Source organism: Zootoca vivipara, chromosome 8 (genome assembly GCF_963506605.1).
Source record: "Zootoca vivipara chromosome 8, rZooViv1.1, whole genome shotgun sequence".
Lineage (NCBI taxonomy): Eukaryota > Metazoa > Chordata > Lepidosauria > Squamata > Lacertidae > Zootoca > Zootoca vivipara.
In genome coordinates, this window is record NC_083283.1 from 54,445,295 (window position 1) to 54,462,409 (window position 17,115).

At 42.2% G+C, this 17,115-nt stretch overlaps 1 long non-coding RNA gene across 1 annotated transcript in view; it reads right to left on the bottom strand.

The window, feature by feature from the left end:
• LOC118090244 (uncharacterized) overlaps window positions 1-16,839 on the bottom strand; it is a 123,675-nt gene extending 106,836 nt beyond the window's left edge. The window contains exons 1-2 of the long non-coding RNA XR_004693225.2: window positions 16,300-16,839; window positions 11,542-11,643 (exon numbers count right to left, since the gene is read on the bottom strand). This is a non-coding gene — a long non-coding RNA (uncharacterized LOC118090244). The remainder of the gene's footprint in view (window positions 1-11,541; window positions 11,644-16,299) is intronic.
• Between the last annotated feature and the right edge of the window lie 276 nt (window positions 16,840-17,115).

The window sequence follows — 17,115 nt, forward strand, 5'->3', positions numbered from 1 at the left end:
TTTGATATGGTGAGCTGATTAGACAAGTTAAACATAAAGGCACAATTTATGTGTGCTGTATAACCACATGCACATGTAATGCAGTTCTAACACTGAAGTTCAGCACCCACTGCATTTAGAAATCCTGTGTGGTACACAGTTTTATGCCACTTACAGGTTACAAACAGTAAAATGGGAAATGTTGGATTTTACAGGAAAATAATATCCATAAATCTCCAGCAGTGAATTACAGTATAATTCAGAACCACCTTTCCTCTGCTGTTGCGGTGAATTCGGTGTGGTTGCCAGTGCAGAAATAAGCACATATAGACTGCAATGGATATTGCTCCTATTGCATTTGGCAAGCCTTTGTGGCAATTTATAGACAGACCCTCCAAACAGTTTCTTAAGCAGCACCAACAGTACAATCTCCAGAACAATTTATCCCCCTGTCCCCTGCCACAAGTAAGCTGCATTGCGCTCAAACCAAATGACCTTACCATTTCCTTAAGGGTGTTAAGGATTATACTTGGTTTATTTTTCCATGTCAGTATGCGTCTTGAGCAATTGGGCACATGTACACATCAATTCTATAGCACACGGGGCCACAGGGGAGCTAAGGTGTATTGCACAGGATCATTTGAATGGCGACATTCCACTTAATAAAGGGCTGTGGGTTTGCAGCTGCGCCACAGTAAAGGTGGGTAGACAGCCAATATGGATATCAAGCATGACTTTCCAATGGCAAAATCTGCCCCCAGAGCAACTGGAGAAAAAGGGCAGCCAATTTTGTGCCATGGCTGTTCTATAGAGAGTGATCAGATCATTAGTGTGGCAACTCGTGTTAGGCAAAAGGGCTCAGAATTCCCGAAAGCTCAAATCCCTTGCCTGCTCTGATGGTGCATGGATGTGTAAGTACTTATGGAAGAAATGTATACATTCAGGCTGCAATCCTATGGTTCCCGGGAGAGCATCCAAGGGGGCTATAAAGTTTGTGCAGACCTCCCACTCGATGGGAAGAGGAAAAGATCCTGTAGTGGAGGAGGAGAAGTTACACTCACTGCAGAGGTGAAAACCTCTACTAATGTTGCTGCTCTGTTTTGAATACTGTAATGACGATAAAGGCCGATTGAAGTCATTCCAGGGATGTATCTGGGAGGCTTGAGGATTCTGGGATCCAAAGTCCACTCCTTCCTTAGATACACATCCAGAACAAGGATAGAAGGTGGGAGGATATTAGCCCTTAAGCTGGTGTGTTTAAAATTTGAAAGGGGGAAATAAAGCAAACAAACAAAAAACAAAAAAAACCAACCTTTGAATGAAGAAGGAGGAGGAAAGGCTCAAATGTAGCCCCTCACCTTCAGAAATGGCAATAGATTTCCCACGAATTATCCTTCCCTCCCTCACCCGCTGAGGAGTGCTTTGCCCTTTTATATAAAACTTCTAACCCATAATCTACCCCTCAAGGCCGCCTGAATGCACCTACAACTTTAAATCTGGCTACTAGAGCAATTTGCTAAAATATTAAGCCCTAGAAATAAATAAATAAAAATAAAGAGCTTGTTCCATGGCCCATTATAGCGAGCTACTGTTTTCTCAACAGTCACGTATGGAAGCGTTTGTGAACTGGAAGATTGTGTGCTGGACATCTTTGTGCTAGTGCTAGAGAGCTATCATTTGGAGTAGAAAGGGATTACAGATTTGTGTCATCTTTATTTTAAATGTCTACAGGACCACATGGTGAAATATTAGGAGAAACATCTTGACAAAATGAAAGCAGAATATTTATCGTATGGGTCATGAAAATACAGAGAGATATATGTTGAAAGAGATATATTTACTGCCAAGAGATTTGCCCCATTATGCATTCATGATTCCCCTTCTGCTGTCCCCTCCCCAGCTCTATTCTCTAGGAGTCCATGTCCAGGTGAAACGGGCATGCTGAGAACATCAATACAGAACAGCTTTATCCATCTAAATTCTCTCCCTGGGAGCTCTGGCACGCTGGGCATGGGAGATGAAAAATGAAAGAGGTTTGCAGCACAGAGTCAGGCAGTTCTCAACACAATGAAACTATCTTAAACAGCACAGGTGCAATGCATACTCTCCAACTCCCAGATTGAAAAATCTGGGATCAGCAGTGGCGCGGCACCGGAAGTCGCTTCTACGCATGTCCAGACATGTGTAGAAGCCACTTCCGGTGCCGGTGCTGCCCGATTTCCGGTGCCCAGACATGGGCAGAGCGGCACTGGAAGTCACTTCTACGCATGTCCAGACATGCGCAGAAGCTACTCTGGTGCCGGGCTGCCCATATCTGCATGTCTTCTGCGCAGACAGCCAGGAGCTGGGACATGGCCGCTGGCAGGAGCTAAATCCGGGGGATTTACGGGATATTAATCAATTTGGGATGACAGTGGGAAACAGTAACAAAATACGGGGGTTTCCTGCGAAAAACAAGAAACTTGGCAGCTATGGCAATGAGATTCAAAAGGGCTTGTCCAGATAAAGCAGAAACTGCTCTTTCTCCTTGGGTAACTGTCCAAACACTAATACAGTGCTTTGTCATTTGCATATTGGGGGCCTGTGATGTGATGTGGCAAGTTTCCAGGTACCCATCGACCACTTCAAAACCACTGCCAAAATCAGGCACAGGCCTAGTGTGATGATGCTTAGGCACCTACAGAACACTTTTTTAACAAAGGGAAGGCTGCTTTTATATCTGACAAAATTGTTTCATTATCTTTGTTGGGTGTTTTTTAAATGATGATTTCATCGTTTTTAGAGTTTTCTGCGCTTGCATTTGTGCATTTTATTGTTTTTATATTGTACACTGCTTCAATGGCTTTATGCTGTGAAGCAGTCTATACATTTGAATAAAATATCATAGCATTTCACAAAGCCTGGAAACAGGCAGGAAGTTGATTAGAGAGCAGAGATTATTTCCTTGAGTGAGAGAACTGAAAAGAACTGGATGAAAGATAGCAGGAGGCATGGCAGCAATAAAAAGCCCTATGCCAAAGGACCAGTACCTTAGAAAGGGGAAAGGAGGAGGACTTTACAACTTGAACATTATTTATATTAAGGGGGAAATAAAGGTAAGGAAGTTCAGGACAAACAAAGGAGAAGATAGATAAATGAAGGGCTGAGTTAAAAACTTTGGTAAAGGAAGGTCCTTAGGTTAATGGAACAGAAAACAGAAAAACAAAAACAAGAAATGAGAAAGAAAATGGAAAATGGAATAAATATGAAAATGTAATAGGATTCTATTGTAATGCACAACAAACAGGAAAGTGATCCCCTCCCATTCCACTCATAGCTGGTTGCTAAAAACCGACAACCAATATGTTTTGTTTTGCATTGTTTCTGTCAAATGATTTATTCAGGAATGCAAGCTAATGACAATGGGCACTACATCAAACAAGTATCCAAAGCTCATCCCAAACACACCTGGTGTCCTTTTTGAATTTTCATTTTGTCATATCATCACTAGTCTTAGCCATCTCATATCCTGCTAGATTTAAAGTGAACCTATGTTCAAAGTCAGCACTTGGAAGATGCTCTTTGGAAGCAAGCGCAAATGTCATACTCAGTGACATTTTCAGCCACCTCAATTTGTTATGATTTTCCATTTTTATGGAAGCAAAACTCTTCTGGACTTGTAGTCATTTGTGAGCTGGGATATATTCACAGAATGGATGTTGTAGGGCCTCCCTTGCTTTTATCTCCCCAGGCATCGTGCATTCTGAGTCTCACTGACGGTGCAACGCAATGTTGTGGTGCATTTCAATATCCCTGCAGTATTGGCTACATTCAGCATCAATTTTTATGTGACCTTTTGAATTCTTTGTTAGACACCCTTCACGTGGCAGTAACATTATTAATGTAGATATAATTTGAATGTAACCATACTGCTTAGACAAGCAAGCAAACACTTGAAGAATAGATAGGACAGGGCAAGCAGAGAGGTCTCTATCATAAGAGAAAGTGATAGCATCTGTTATTCTCCCTTACGATTTCCATTGGTTTTCTTGTGTAATTTTTAAAGGGATCTAGCAAGTGTGGTTAAAAATAGTTCATTTAAAACCAAAACGCTATGCCAAACTTTGCCTGCCTTTATGCCCTCTCCTGGTTTTTAATGTATGTAGCCTAGCTATGGAATCTTTCCAAACAAATCAAACACATCTAAAGTCAAACAACAGCACTGGTGGCTTTTATTCATGGACTAGGAGAATCCAGGACAAGTTAACAGCAGGTGGAACCCAGAGTAGATTATAGCCCAGGAACCAACAAGATATGGACAGGAGAAGCATTTTTGTTAAGAATCCTATATGTTATAAAAAGGGATGCATGCTGCCATGCCTGAAAGTATGGCATTAATAATTAAGCCATACAATCATTACTCCAGGATATTATTTCTTAAAGATCTCTTGCAAAGGCAATATGATTACATATGAATTATTTCAATTTTCTACCAACACACAAAAAAATAAAAATCTTCAGAAGTAGGAATTGAATTACGCTGTCCAATTTGCTGTAAAGTTCACAGTACGTGAAGAAATTAATCAAGGCTACCACCGCCCATTTTTATGGGGACATAAAATGATGTGAACTTCCATTTTTAATAAAGATGCATAGCACTTTTATGAAGACTGACTAATAACACTGTAATGAACTGAAAAGCTTCTGCAACACGAAGGAGGATTTTATTTTATTTTACTTTTGAGAGAGAGATTTACTGAATTTCTTGTTTTGAATCAAGGATGTGAAAAATCTATCTGCAAAATAGTCAGAGATCAATAGTCAGTGTTTGTACATGGCTTTTAACTTCACCTTCAATGATCTTTGACTTTTGTGGATGTCTATGGGCGCATTTGGAAGATTCTGTTTCTTCATTCCACCATTTCCTTCAGTTTCAACTGCTGAAGTGCATCTCTCTCTCTCCCCCCCCCTCTCTCTGTGTGTGTTGAACAATGGCCACACCTCTAACAGAATTTTGCAGATGCTACACAACCTGCTGAAATGATCTCCTATATATGTCAAATGAATTCATTAACATAAAGATTCACAATAGTTCCGCACATTGCACTGGTCACTTTGACACTATCAGTGCACATCTCCCAGTTCAGGAGTGGGAGCAACAAAGGTAATGGCAAAGCACTATGCCTTACCTGGAATTCCCTGACCTATTTGTGTGAGGGACAAACTGCACTACTGTGCAGCTCCTGCCACACAGGTTGTGTGAGAGAGAAGAGGATCTGCACAGCTCCTGTTTCCTGCATTCACTGGCTAAGCAGTCTCAGCTTTTAGGACATTTTTTGCCCATGACCTCTTCCCACAATTTTGAGAGATGTGCGATTAGCCTTTCAAATCCTCACATTTGCATTATCTCATTAGTACCTCAGCTGCACTAATCTCCTAGTGTTATCTTCATCTCCAATTGATTCACTAAAGCAGTTCACTCTTGGTTCTTTCTCCCACATCTCTCCCTGGCTGTAGTATTAGACTGAGCAAGGCACCTTGACTCAGGTGGCAGATTTGGGAAAACCATTTAGGTGTAACTGTCATGGTTTCAGACCAGGAATCCCTAGTTTCAGAGTCCTTCTGCAATTGTAGTCCATAGGGGGAGATGGCGACACACACACATCCTGACCAGTCCTTCCTATGTGAATCCACTTGCACCAGAGCCTTCAAATTGTCCCTGAATCCCATGAAGACTCTGCTGCCACCAGACGTGGATGACTGGGACCAAGACTCCTAAAAGGATCAGGAAAGACCTTAGGGACTTTCCTCAAACAGTCTCCAGAAATCAAGATCCTGCTGCCTAGAAGCAGCCAACGGCTGCAGGAAATGAATCATCCCTAAAACTGGCCAGATTCAGCACTCATGGGGCAGGATGTATAACCCAGAGTATTAAACTCTACAGTTGCTGCAAGACACCATTTTTCTGCCTCTGCTGAAGGACCGCTAACCATAGTTCTGAACCAGCGCCATAGTCTTTTCTTCGTTGTCTTGGCCTTTCCTTAGTTTCTCTCTGTATACCTGAAGGAGCATCTCCACCCCCATCATTCAGCCTGGCCACCGAGATCCAGCTCCGAGGGCCTTCTGTTGAGAAGTGAGAAGTGAAGTTACAGGGAACCAGGAATTTCTTGCTTGCTGTTCCTGTATGAAACAGAATATCTTGCTTGGTGTTCAATACAGTATCTTCTATATGGGTCTTATATGCCAAGTTTTTTTATGTTTCTTTATGTTGGAGTGATTTTTTTTAAAGGCATGTGTTGTAAACAGAAAATTGATGACTTGTATTAATGATTTATATCTTAAATGGCATGGTGAAATCTATCACTGACGTGATAAGCTGCACATTATTCCCTATCTACATATAGCCTTGTAGCAATGCAATATCTGGCAGTGAATGTAAAAAATAAATTTTCCTTGGTTTTTAGGCATATCTCCCAAGTATGAGACATGCTTCACTTGTTTTTCAAATTTAGCTGCAAGTCATTTGAGGAATGCACTATGGTAAGTGTGTGAGAGAGGGGGGGATGAAGGGGGGAAGAGAAAGAGATGCATATGTTTGTATGTATATATATTTACATATGGGGAAATGATGTATTGCCCAGGTGTGTGTGTTTTGTACAATTTGATTTTTACTGCACAAGTGCTGAATGTACTGTCTGGTGCAAAATTTTGCGTAGCTAGAAGCAATGCTTTCATTTTTTATTTGTTAAAAAAGCACCTTTTGTGGTTGCAAATTAAAGTTTGAGAACAGATGGGGAAAATATGACAAAATCAGAGCACTTAAAGATATTATTGGAGAAGATTTTCCAGTAGACAGAATGGCTATGCCTTGGTGCCTTGTATCTTCGCTTTGCAATCTGTCCTTGGCTCCTACTTCTACAGCTTTCCTTTCCTAATCCCTAACCTTCCATTCTTCCAAGGGGCATAGTCTCCTTGTATCAGATCAACTCTGTGTGAATGCAGTCTTTTCATTTGTTGACCACAAACCACATATTACTGGCAGTTCATTATATAAGAATTGTCTACAAGATTCTAATCCATATCCCCATGTTGATATTTACATTGTAATGAAAAACTTTTGGTGCATTGTATCTCTGTTGACCATGAACATTTATGCCTGGATTGAGTGCTTGCTTCTTAATCTCACCTCCAACGAGCAGAGGAAGATCAGGTCATTTCACCCCATTTAGTCCACTAAGAATGGCATCCTGCACAAACAGGGATAAGGACCATCTAAGAAATAATAGTTTGTGGTGTAGGTAGCATGAGCACTGGATGTGGACCTGAGATCTGAGCCTAAAGCCAAAAACTGCAGGTTCTGAGCCAGCATCTCCAGAGACTTTGATCTACCAAGGGACCTATTTCTCCCTACCCCCCGGGGGAAACATTGCTCAAAGTCTATTGACTAATACAGACTTATAAATAGCAGAGACCATTGAAGTACTATACTCCAGGCCAGAGGCCTCTCCCTACAAAATATCCCCCTTCCACTTCTGCAACGGTGGTCCAATGATGGGAAAGCTGTGACTCTCCAGATATTTTTGGCCTCTGCTTCCATCAGTCCTGCGCCAGCATGGCCAATGATCGGGGATGCGGGGAGTTGTAGTCTAGCAACATCAATAAGACCACATATTCTCTACCAAACACACACAGAGACACAGGAAACCAAGCACCCTTTGGAACAATGTGTTTGTTCACTGTGACCTGTCCAGGGTACTGAAAGACCTCTTTTTGACCATTCTTATTCTTTGATCTTGGATTGGACTCTGCCTGCCAGTTAGTTTTCAGCTCTCCCTAACAGCTGCAGACTGCTGGTCTTAAATGAATACTACCCCTAACAAAAGAGTGAAATGCAGTGAGAGCAAGCTGCTAGTTGTAACAGTTCAAAAGCCCTCTCTTCAAGTATTGTAATTTGAGAGTGTTGGGTGAGATTTTAGCTTGTTTACAAAGCTATTGCACTACCAAATTTACTGTACGCTTGTGAAACACAGACCACTTATAAACACCATCTCCAGCTCCTCAAAATATTCCATCAAAGGTGTCTCCGAATTTTTTTCCATATCACTTGGGAAGACAGGCGAACTAATGTCAGTGTACTGGAAGAAGCAAATATCACAGTGTTGAAGCAATGAGTCTTCAACCTCAACTTCGTTGGATAGTTCTGGTGTCTGATTATTGTCTTCCAAAGCAACTACAGTACTCTGTTCCCAACTTAAGAATGGAAAGCATAATTGCTGGACAAAAAAAGAGATTTAAAGACGCTCTAAAGGTGTATAAACACCGACAACTGGGAAAGCCTGCAAGCGTTCCAATTGGAGTATAGCCTCTACCAAAGGCGTCATGGACTTTGAAGAAGCACGAACTCGGGACGAAAGGGAGCAATGAGCTAAGAGGAAGGCATGTTTGGCAAATCCTCACCACGATCAACTGCCACCTGGAAACTTTTGCCCCCTATGTGGAAGGATGTGCAGATCCAGAACTGGCCTCCACAGTCACCTATGGACATGCTGTTAAGACCATATTCATGGAAGACAATTGTCACAGAGGATGCGTTGCGACTACTCTAAAGTAGCGACTCTCCAGACCGTTGCCTTTTCATGCTTTTATTGTGTGCAGGCTATTTACAGTGCTAGAGCTGTACAGGGTACATGTTCTTAGTCTGACCCAGAACCCTGGAATGGCGCTTCCCGCGTTTTCTTCCAACATAAGAGTCTGGGCACCCCAAATCTCCTTCCGCGTAATTCCGGAACCGGAGGGAAAAAGGGTCTCCTTTCCATGTTTTCCTTCTCCCCCCTGTCCCCCGCTCTCTCTTCCTCTCTCACGTGCAGCAGAGGCTCTGCTATCCTGCCAGAGCCCTGTCTCCTACTTCCTCCTTCCCCACTGGACTCTTCCCCCTCCCCGCTGGCTCCGCTGCTGGTGGAAGAGCTGCTCCTCAAGATGGGAGGGGGCTCTCTGTACTGTTTCCCCCTCACAACAATCTTCTCAGAGTGGCCAATTGAAATTAATGAACACAACTAAGTTAGATTCATTAATTTCAATGGGTCTACTCTGTGTAAAACTTAGTTGAATACCACCCAAGTTCTCTGAACGTTAGAAAGAGTTTGGTGGCCTTTGTTCAGTTTGCCTTCTGTTTATCCTTCAGTACACAGACCACCCTTTCTTATACATTTGTCCGACATCTCCAAATTCTATGCACCTATGTGAAGCCACCTGCATATTTCTGGGGTTGGACTAGATGGATTAGGGGTTGGACTAGATGACCCCTGGGTTCATTTCCAACTCTACAATTCTATGATTCTAAGCAAGCCAGCCAAACAGAGCCACTAGCACAAGGCTTTTCACCTGTGCAATGGAACTGATCCATGTACACCATGGACCCTTCCCAGATCTGGTCAATAGGGCTGGTGGGGAACCCAGAGCAGTCAAGATGTCCATATATATAGAACATCTGGTTTTTGGTTCATACAAACACTCGAGGAGGAGGAGGAGAAACTCCTCTTTGCAACACAACCAGCAACAGCAATAGCACCAGAAATGAGTATACAGGTGAAATGGTTCACTTTATGTGGGAACTATTTAGTATACAATTACCACAAAAACAAGACTAGTAGAATGTTAGCAAGGAAAAAATGCTTTTTGTTGCCACATTAACAAGGCCTCGAAAGCATCTACACTAGTCATTCCCTGAGGCAGAGGGCATCTGCAGCTCTGCACAATTTTGGCTAAATCTGCAGCACAGATTTTTAAATGTTTTCCATTTATTTTATTACAACTTTTTGCAAAGCCTTATGTTTGATGAGGAAACAGTGGGTATGTTATTGTTCACAGTTTTGCTTGTTTAAAAAGGAAACACTCACTTTTCCAAATAGCTTCCCCTTGCCCCCACCTCCTGATGCCATGTGGAAATAGTCAGTCCATTTAAAAACTTAGAGCATGCAATGAGCTAAAGAGAGGCAAGGCAGCAGGATGGAAGCAAAAGGGTCCCTTTCCCCATCCATATGGTTCAGGTTTGCATCTTGTCTGGCATGATAATGTGATAGTTGGCAGAATTCATGTTTAGCGTCTCAAGCAAATAACAGCCAATAAGTTGTAGGTTTAATATGCACGTGGAGATGTTCGTAGTATTCCAGACTGGCTGATTCTACAGCTGTAGTCAATCCAAAGTTGCTGCATGAATCCTTGTACAATGGAATCCCTGATGGTGAAAGTAAACTGGAGGCCCTACCCTGATGTAAGTATCCCCCATCTGCTGCACAGGTGTAGCCTAAGTAGTGAATTAGGATATGCAACATCCATTTATAAGGAACGTGGAAAATTAAACTGTATGCATTTCCTTCCTTCCCTCTTTCTATCCACATTATTTCACAAAGAAATCAGGGAAATTCATAAGCACAGTTTTGTGCAGATTTCTTCTGTCCAAATGCATAGCTGCCAAGTTTTCCCTTTTCTCGTGAGGAAGCCTATTCAGCATAAGGGAAAATCCCTTAAAAAAAGGGATAACTTGGCAGCTATGCAAATGGCTTAGATGACAGGAAGCATGGATATATTAACAAATTCACACTATATCAACGTCTGAATGACATTACCTGTAACCAGCAAGCAAGTGCGTACATTCAAACATTGGAAAGAAGTCTGTAGTACAAGCAGTCTACTGGGAGCTCTTCCTTTCCCTTCCACAATGCCTTGGAGGAGTCTTTCCCCTTTGATTTCTCATTATTCTTAGCTCCTTTGGCCTGGTAATATTAAGAAGTGCACAAAGCATAGGTGCCAACTCCTTGGGGCCCTGGGTGTCCGAGCACCCACAAAATTCCCCTTGAAGGGGCCGGGCGCCAACAAATTTTGGTGCCAGAGCCATGTACGCTGCATAGCACTCACAGTTGTGGGGCCAAGCTGGCACTCCTGCCACAAAGTCTACTGCAGGCTTCACACCTACATGGTGTAGCACTAATTGGCATTTTAGTGGATGTACAGACATTCTTGTGATCAAGGACTGTGCTTACTACAAACCAGTGGTGGACAATTAAATGGTCTATGGTTTGAGCTTTGCCCAGTTGATCTAATACACAATGCCAGATGTCCATATATCTTGTGTGTCTGCTGCAAATCATACTATTTGTGCAGGTGTACAATTGTCTTAGCAAATGAGTAGGGCAATGAGGAATATAAAGCAAAAAAAAACCAGACACACCTTGATACGGACATAATCTTCTGTACCACAGTGTGTGTGTGTGTGTGTGTGTGTGTGTGTGTGTGTCTGTGTAAGGCACATAAAGGATGTAATAATCTCTGACATGGATATAATGAAGGTGCAGAAAGTTGAACAGATGGAAGGAACGCTGGATCATGATCAATTTCCTTTATGCCTTCCACATTTTCAACCTATGTGTAATAAACGTGTATGGCAGGCACATATTTAATTAATAATGTGGTACATTTATAGGTAGACCAAATACATTTCATAAGATAGAAAACAGTCACAATGATGTGCAACAAAATGTATGTGATATCCTCTAGGCAGGTATTATTTAAGTGCTTTGAACTTACCAGCCAAGACCAGTTCAGAAGAAAGAAGTCAATGCAAAGGAAACCGTGGCTACAGCTGGACTTTGGCCACTCTACTGGGCTTCTCAATGGAACATGAGATACCTGCAGACAAGGAAAAGGAACAGACTTGATTTTGCTGTCTCTGTCTCTGGCAGCAATGTTGCCCTCTGCAATAGGAGACAGGCAATGTTATGAAGAACTGTGGTCCAGCCCACTTCCCTTTCCCTTTCTGTCCTTTAGTCCATACAGTGGCCACAATGGTCATTGTAGGTCTCTTGTTTCTAGGGTTCCCCATCCCAAATGAACCTGTCAGTTATAGGATACATCTCCACCTAGTGGTACTATTTTTTCTTTACAAAGCACACAGTGCATGCTCATTTTGTGATGTGTGAAGCAGCCCACAGTTCAAAACTGGCAAGAGATATTCTTCATAGCAGAAGGCAGATAGATAGAGACACACATATATCTGATCTGTAGAATATTCCTTTTTGACCCCAAGATAAGAACTGTACGACATGACAGAAAGTGTCAGAATCTTTACAAAAAATAACTCCTTTAAAAACAAAATAAATAAAACTATCAACAAGAATAGCAACTGCTCAAAATTTATCTCAGAGCTGCCAAGAAGTGAACATTCATGGGAGAATGTTCTGTTGCTTTCAATGTTCTGTTGTTCACAAGGTGGACACAAATGCATACAGTTGGATGCTGACAACTTGACACATGTCTAATGAATCTAAAGCATGTGCACACACGCACAAACACACAAATTTACTAGGACTAGAAAAAACCCTTAAAAAAACAAAAGCCCTTCCAAACAAACCACTTCAAGAAGATTTAATAGCTATGTAGTTTTTTGTGTACCTTAAAATACCATAGATGCTTTGTTAAAAGTGACAGATAACATCTGTGTTGAAGATGCTACATTCTAACAGAGTGAGCTGCCGTTTGTTGAGTCCAGTGAGCAGATGTTGGAGGCCTAATGCATTGGTGACAAAAGGCTAGAGTGCTTTAACCTTCCGCATCGCTTCTGTCTAACACACAGCAGAGAAGGCTTTAATTTGACAGGTTGGCTAGGATATAGAGAATTCATCTCTGGCCACCTACAGAAGGGCCAAATCTAGTCATGAGAACAGTACTGTGTGGAGGGGGGATGAAGCAGCGGGTGAGAGTAGTTTGCTGTCTTGCACTAAGTGGAGAGCTACGTATACTGTTAATTTCTATAGAGATTTAAAAGGGTTCCCATTGGAAGTTAGTTAAGCAATTAAGTCGATTAGTCCTTTAATATGCAAGGAAATCTTTGAGTAAGGTGAGTTGGAAAGGGAGTCAGCAGCTCCTAGCACATTTTGGCTGTGCAAAATGTTTTAAACGCCTTTTTTCTCCCTGCGGTTGGGATGATGCAAGGGAGGAGAATTAAAATGAATGCACAACCTAATGGCAATTCTCATACAAGCTGCCTGTAAACAGAAACATCAGCATAAAACTTATGAATCTTAATTTGTGCCACTGAGCTAAAATTTGTATCTTTCTGCATTAAAGGAATATAGACATACAGCACTGTGTAGTGTCTACTTGCAATACAGAAAGCTGACATGGTCTTTCCAATTTATGGGAAAATTGACATAATTTTGCAAAAAAGGGGGGTGGAGAGGGAGAGAGAAGCAAAACCACTTGTGAACTAGATTTTGCATAATGGGATTAATTTGGTTGACTGTCACATCAGCTATGCTGTAGAATGCAAGTTAATCACAACATCGATATGATTTTTAAAGAAGAAAGAAAAATAGGGGGAAAGGGAGGAAGAAAAGGTACCGGTATTTTCCTCCCTTGTCTGATTCTCCTTTCATTTTAAAATACTTCCGATGTCTACTGTTATGTGGAGGTGCTATGACAAATAATGGAAGTCTGTTTTGCATTGGGCCCAAGAAGCCTGAAATGAGCTAGAGCTGGCCTCACTCTGGTAAGAAAATCATCAGCTTTTCCTGGATCATGTAAAATGGTTTTGCGGTAATGCTCTTAGCCACGCAATGGCTCGCTGTTTAATTTTATAACTGAGCTTTCTGCATTTGTCAAGGAGCACTGAAATGTCACCAACGCATGCTTATCTGAAACTTTGTGTTTCAGTTGTCACAGAATCCTGTCATTGCTAGGCCACTTACCTTGTCCTTTAGGTGGATGTGCGTGTACTGTGCCTGTACTGACTGCAATCAGCAACTAGGCCTAGCAAATGTGAGCCGGTGAAGGTGGCACCAAGGAGCCAATTCTAGGGTTAATTCAGTTCAAATGTTGATTGTGTCAGATTCATTTCAGGATCTGCATCTGGGACTATTGCCCTACATATCCAATGGATACCCAACTTCATATTTCAAATACAGCCACAACTGGTTCTCTCAACGTAATATTACTCATACGAATTGTATGTGTATTTGTACCCACATCAATCTTTTCCTTTTTTACTGGGGTTGTCAGAGGTTATTCCAATGGGCTATTGTAGTATCCCATTGCTACTGCAAGAGCAAATCATTTCTCCTTATTTTTGTCCTCATAGAGTTCAATTGTTCTTTGACGGAATAATTTCTTTGCTTAAGTGTTTTTCAGAAGCAAGCTCACCAGGAAGAGAAACACCACAAGGCACAGAAATGCCTTAGGGTCATTTAGCAGGGGTTTGTGAAGTCATTAGAAGTTGTGATTACCTGCTAGGATATTTCCATGTATCCTTTGTTGAATTCACTTAGTGGAGGAAACTCTGATATTTTACACAGGCTAGTTTAAAGGAGAAAGTGATATGTTGTCACTTACTGACTGTCTCTTACACAAGCACATATGGAAATAAAAGTAGTAGCTGAATGAAAATGGATCTCCCCATACCAGGGATGGAGAATCTGCAGCCCTTCAGATGTTGTTGCTCACCCATCAGCACCAATCAGCATGGCTAATGGTCAGTAATGATTGGAGCTATAGTCCAACAACAGCTGGAGGAACACAAGTCTCCCCGCATCCATAGGCAGAACAGTAGCATCAAGCTGTGGTCCTGAAAGAGAACTCAGAAGTTAGGTGTAAAGTTCCTGCTTTTGCAGGTGGCCTGACTAGCTATTTTTGTCACAGTTGGAACCATCAGTGAAGGAAGATGGGAGAATGTCAGGTGCGAGGAGGTGATCAGCAGAGGAGACACAGCAAGGCTCAGTGCACTACTGAGAGCAATTGAAGGCTAGGGACAGTATGACTCCATAGCAAACGAGACCCACAAAATTATAATGGATAGGGAACTGGTTACAAGTGGGGATTTAGTTAACTAATGAGTGAAGTTAATTCATGAATAAAGGTAAAGGTAAAGGGACCCCTGACCATTAGGTCCAGTCATGACCGACTCTGGGGTTGTGCACTCATCTCGCATTATTGGCCGAGGGAGCCGGCGTATAGCTTCCAGATCATGTGGCCAGCATGACAAAGCTGCTTCTGGCGAACCAGAGCAGCACATGGAAACGCCGTTTACCTTCCCGCTGTAGCGGTCCCAATTTATCTACTTGCACTTTGATGTGCTTTCGAACTGCTAGGTTGGCAGGAGCTGGGACCGAGCAACAGGAGCTCACCCTTTCGCAGGGATTCGAACCGCCGACCTTCTGATCAGCAAGCCCTAGGCTCTGTGGTTTAACCCACAGCACCACCTGTGTCCCTGTAATTCATGAATAGAGGAACAGAATTATGAGGGGTTCTGTAACTAAAAAAGAGTGGACATAATACTTACTAACTGTGCGTGCTCTTTGGTGAGAAAGATCCTGGAGGAATAAGGGATTCATCAGACCCCCTCATCTAATGTTTTTGAGGTTCTGATGTTATGAATTCTACTCAGTATTGATCCAGAGCAGAATTCCAATGTACAGTTAGGGTAAAAACTTAAACCCATTGCAGGATTTCCCCAAAATAGACCAGAGGCAACTGTATTCTATCCAGCAGTGTTTACTACTGCTACTGAAGGCTAATGAGCACAAAGGTCACAAATCCATACATTCAGGATTGGCACTGTCCATAAGAAATCCAGTGGCAACAGACCTAACCTAAACTTCTAATAAGACTAAAACCTTAACGCTAAGCATACTTTGTACAGAACACCACACCAGAAGGAAAGGAAGACAGAAAGTAGAAAGTCAGGCTCCTTCTGGTCTATTATTATAGTCAGCATGACCTTGAGTGAAAGAGATAACAGAACCAGTCCAAACAAGCTATTCAGTTTCTACAAAGGAATAAGCCAAACATCAGGAACCTTCTGTCTGTTTTTAAGGCAGAATAGAAACTTGCTTGTCGGCTAGAAACCTCCAGTTTGCACTAGTTTGTATCACACAGAGAAGCTTCCAGAACCCTCCTGAATCAATTAGAAAAGGAAAGATCTCTACATATCAGATCAATACTTTCTTCACCAAAAAATGCAAACTGACATCTGAGGGGATGCTGACCCACAGCGAAACCCTTATACTGAGGAGAAAGCAGTGAAAAATCTTACACCAGGGATGAAGGAAGGGGGAAGGAATGAAATTATGGGGTGGGAAGAAATGTACAGTTGAATTCCAAAAGACATTCAGGGAAAATGGAAATAGACAAAGAAAAGAAGAGAGGGTTTAGAGACAACCCCACTGCAGAGTAGTGTTAAATAGGTGTGCTATGGTTGCATTCTTTATACATTTACCAGTTTGACTATAAATAAAGTTATATCTTAAAAATGTAAGAGGAGACCTGCTGAACCAGGCCAAAGGCTTATCTTACACAACAGCCTGTTCTCACAGTGGCCAACCAGATGCCCATGGCAGGAACTGAAGACAACAGCTCTCTCCCCACTTGCGACTCTCAGCAACTGGTGTACAGAGACAGCTGTACGAACAAGTGTGGCCTGCAATGCTCTGCATCAGTTTGACTGGTTCTATAGGAACAAAAGTACAGTATGTTAAAACAAAGCTATTTGTTGCCCATCCACTCTAAAATGGGAATCTAAAAATGGCTGGTAACTTGTTTCATTTTCACCAAGGTGCATAAAATGTTCAGGCATAACAGCTCCTTCAGAGTGGATTAAGTCTACCAAATATTACACAGATACACCCAATAGTTTCCATGCAGGAAACCCTAAAAGCTTGACTTTTAAAACAAGATGTTTTCATTTTGTGTCAGAATTGGATTCAAATTGCAGGCATGGTCACCTGTTCTGAGGGAATGAAGCCTGCTAATTTTTTTTAATAATAGCTGCAATGCTGGTCCTTCAATGATAGACTTTCCCATTTTGGATGGGACCCAGGTGGCGCTGTGGTTAAATCACTGAGCCTAGGGCTTGCTGATCAGAAGGTCGGCGGTTCGAATCCCTGTGACGGGGTGATCTCCCGTTCCTCGGTCCCAGCTCCTGCCAACCTAGCAGTTCGAAAGCACGTCAAAATGCAAGTAGATAAATAGGAACCGCTACAGCGGGAAGGTAAACGGTGTTTCCGTGTGCTGCTCTGGTTTGCCAGAAGCAGCTTTGTCATGCTGGCCACATGACCTGGAAGCTATACGCCGGCTCCCTCGGCCAATAATGCGAGATGAGCGCGCAACCCC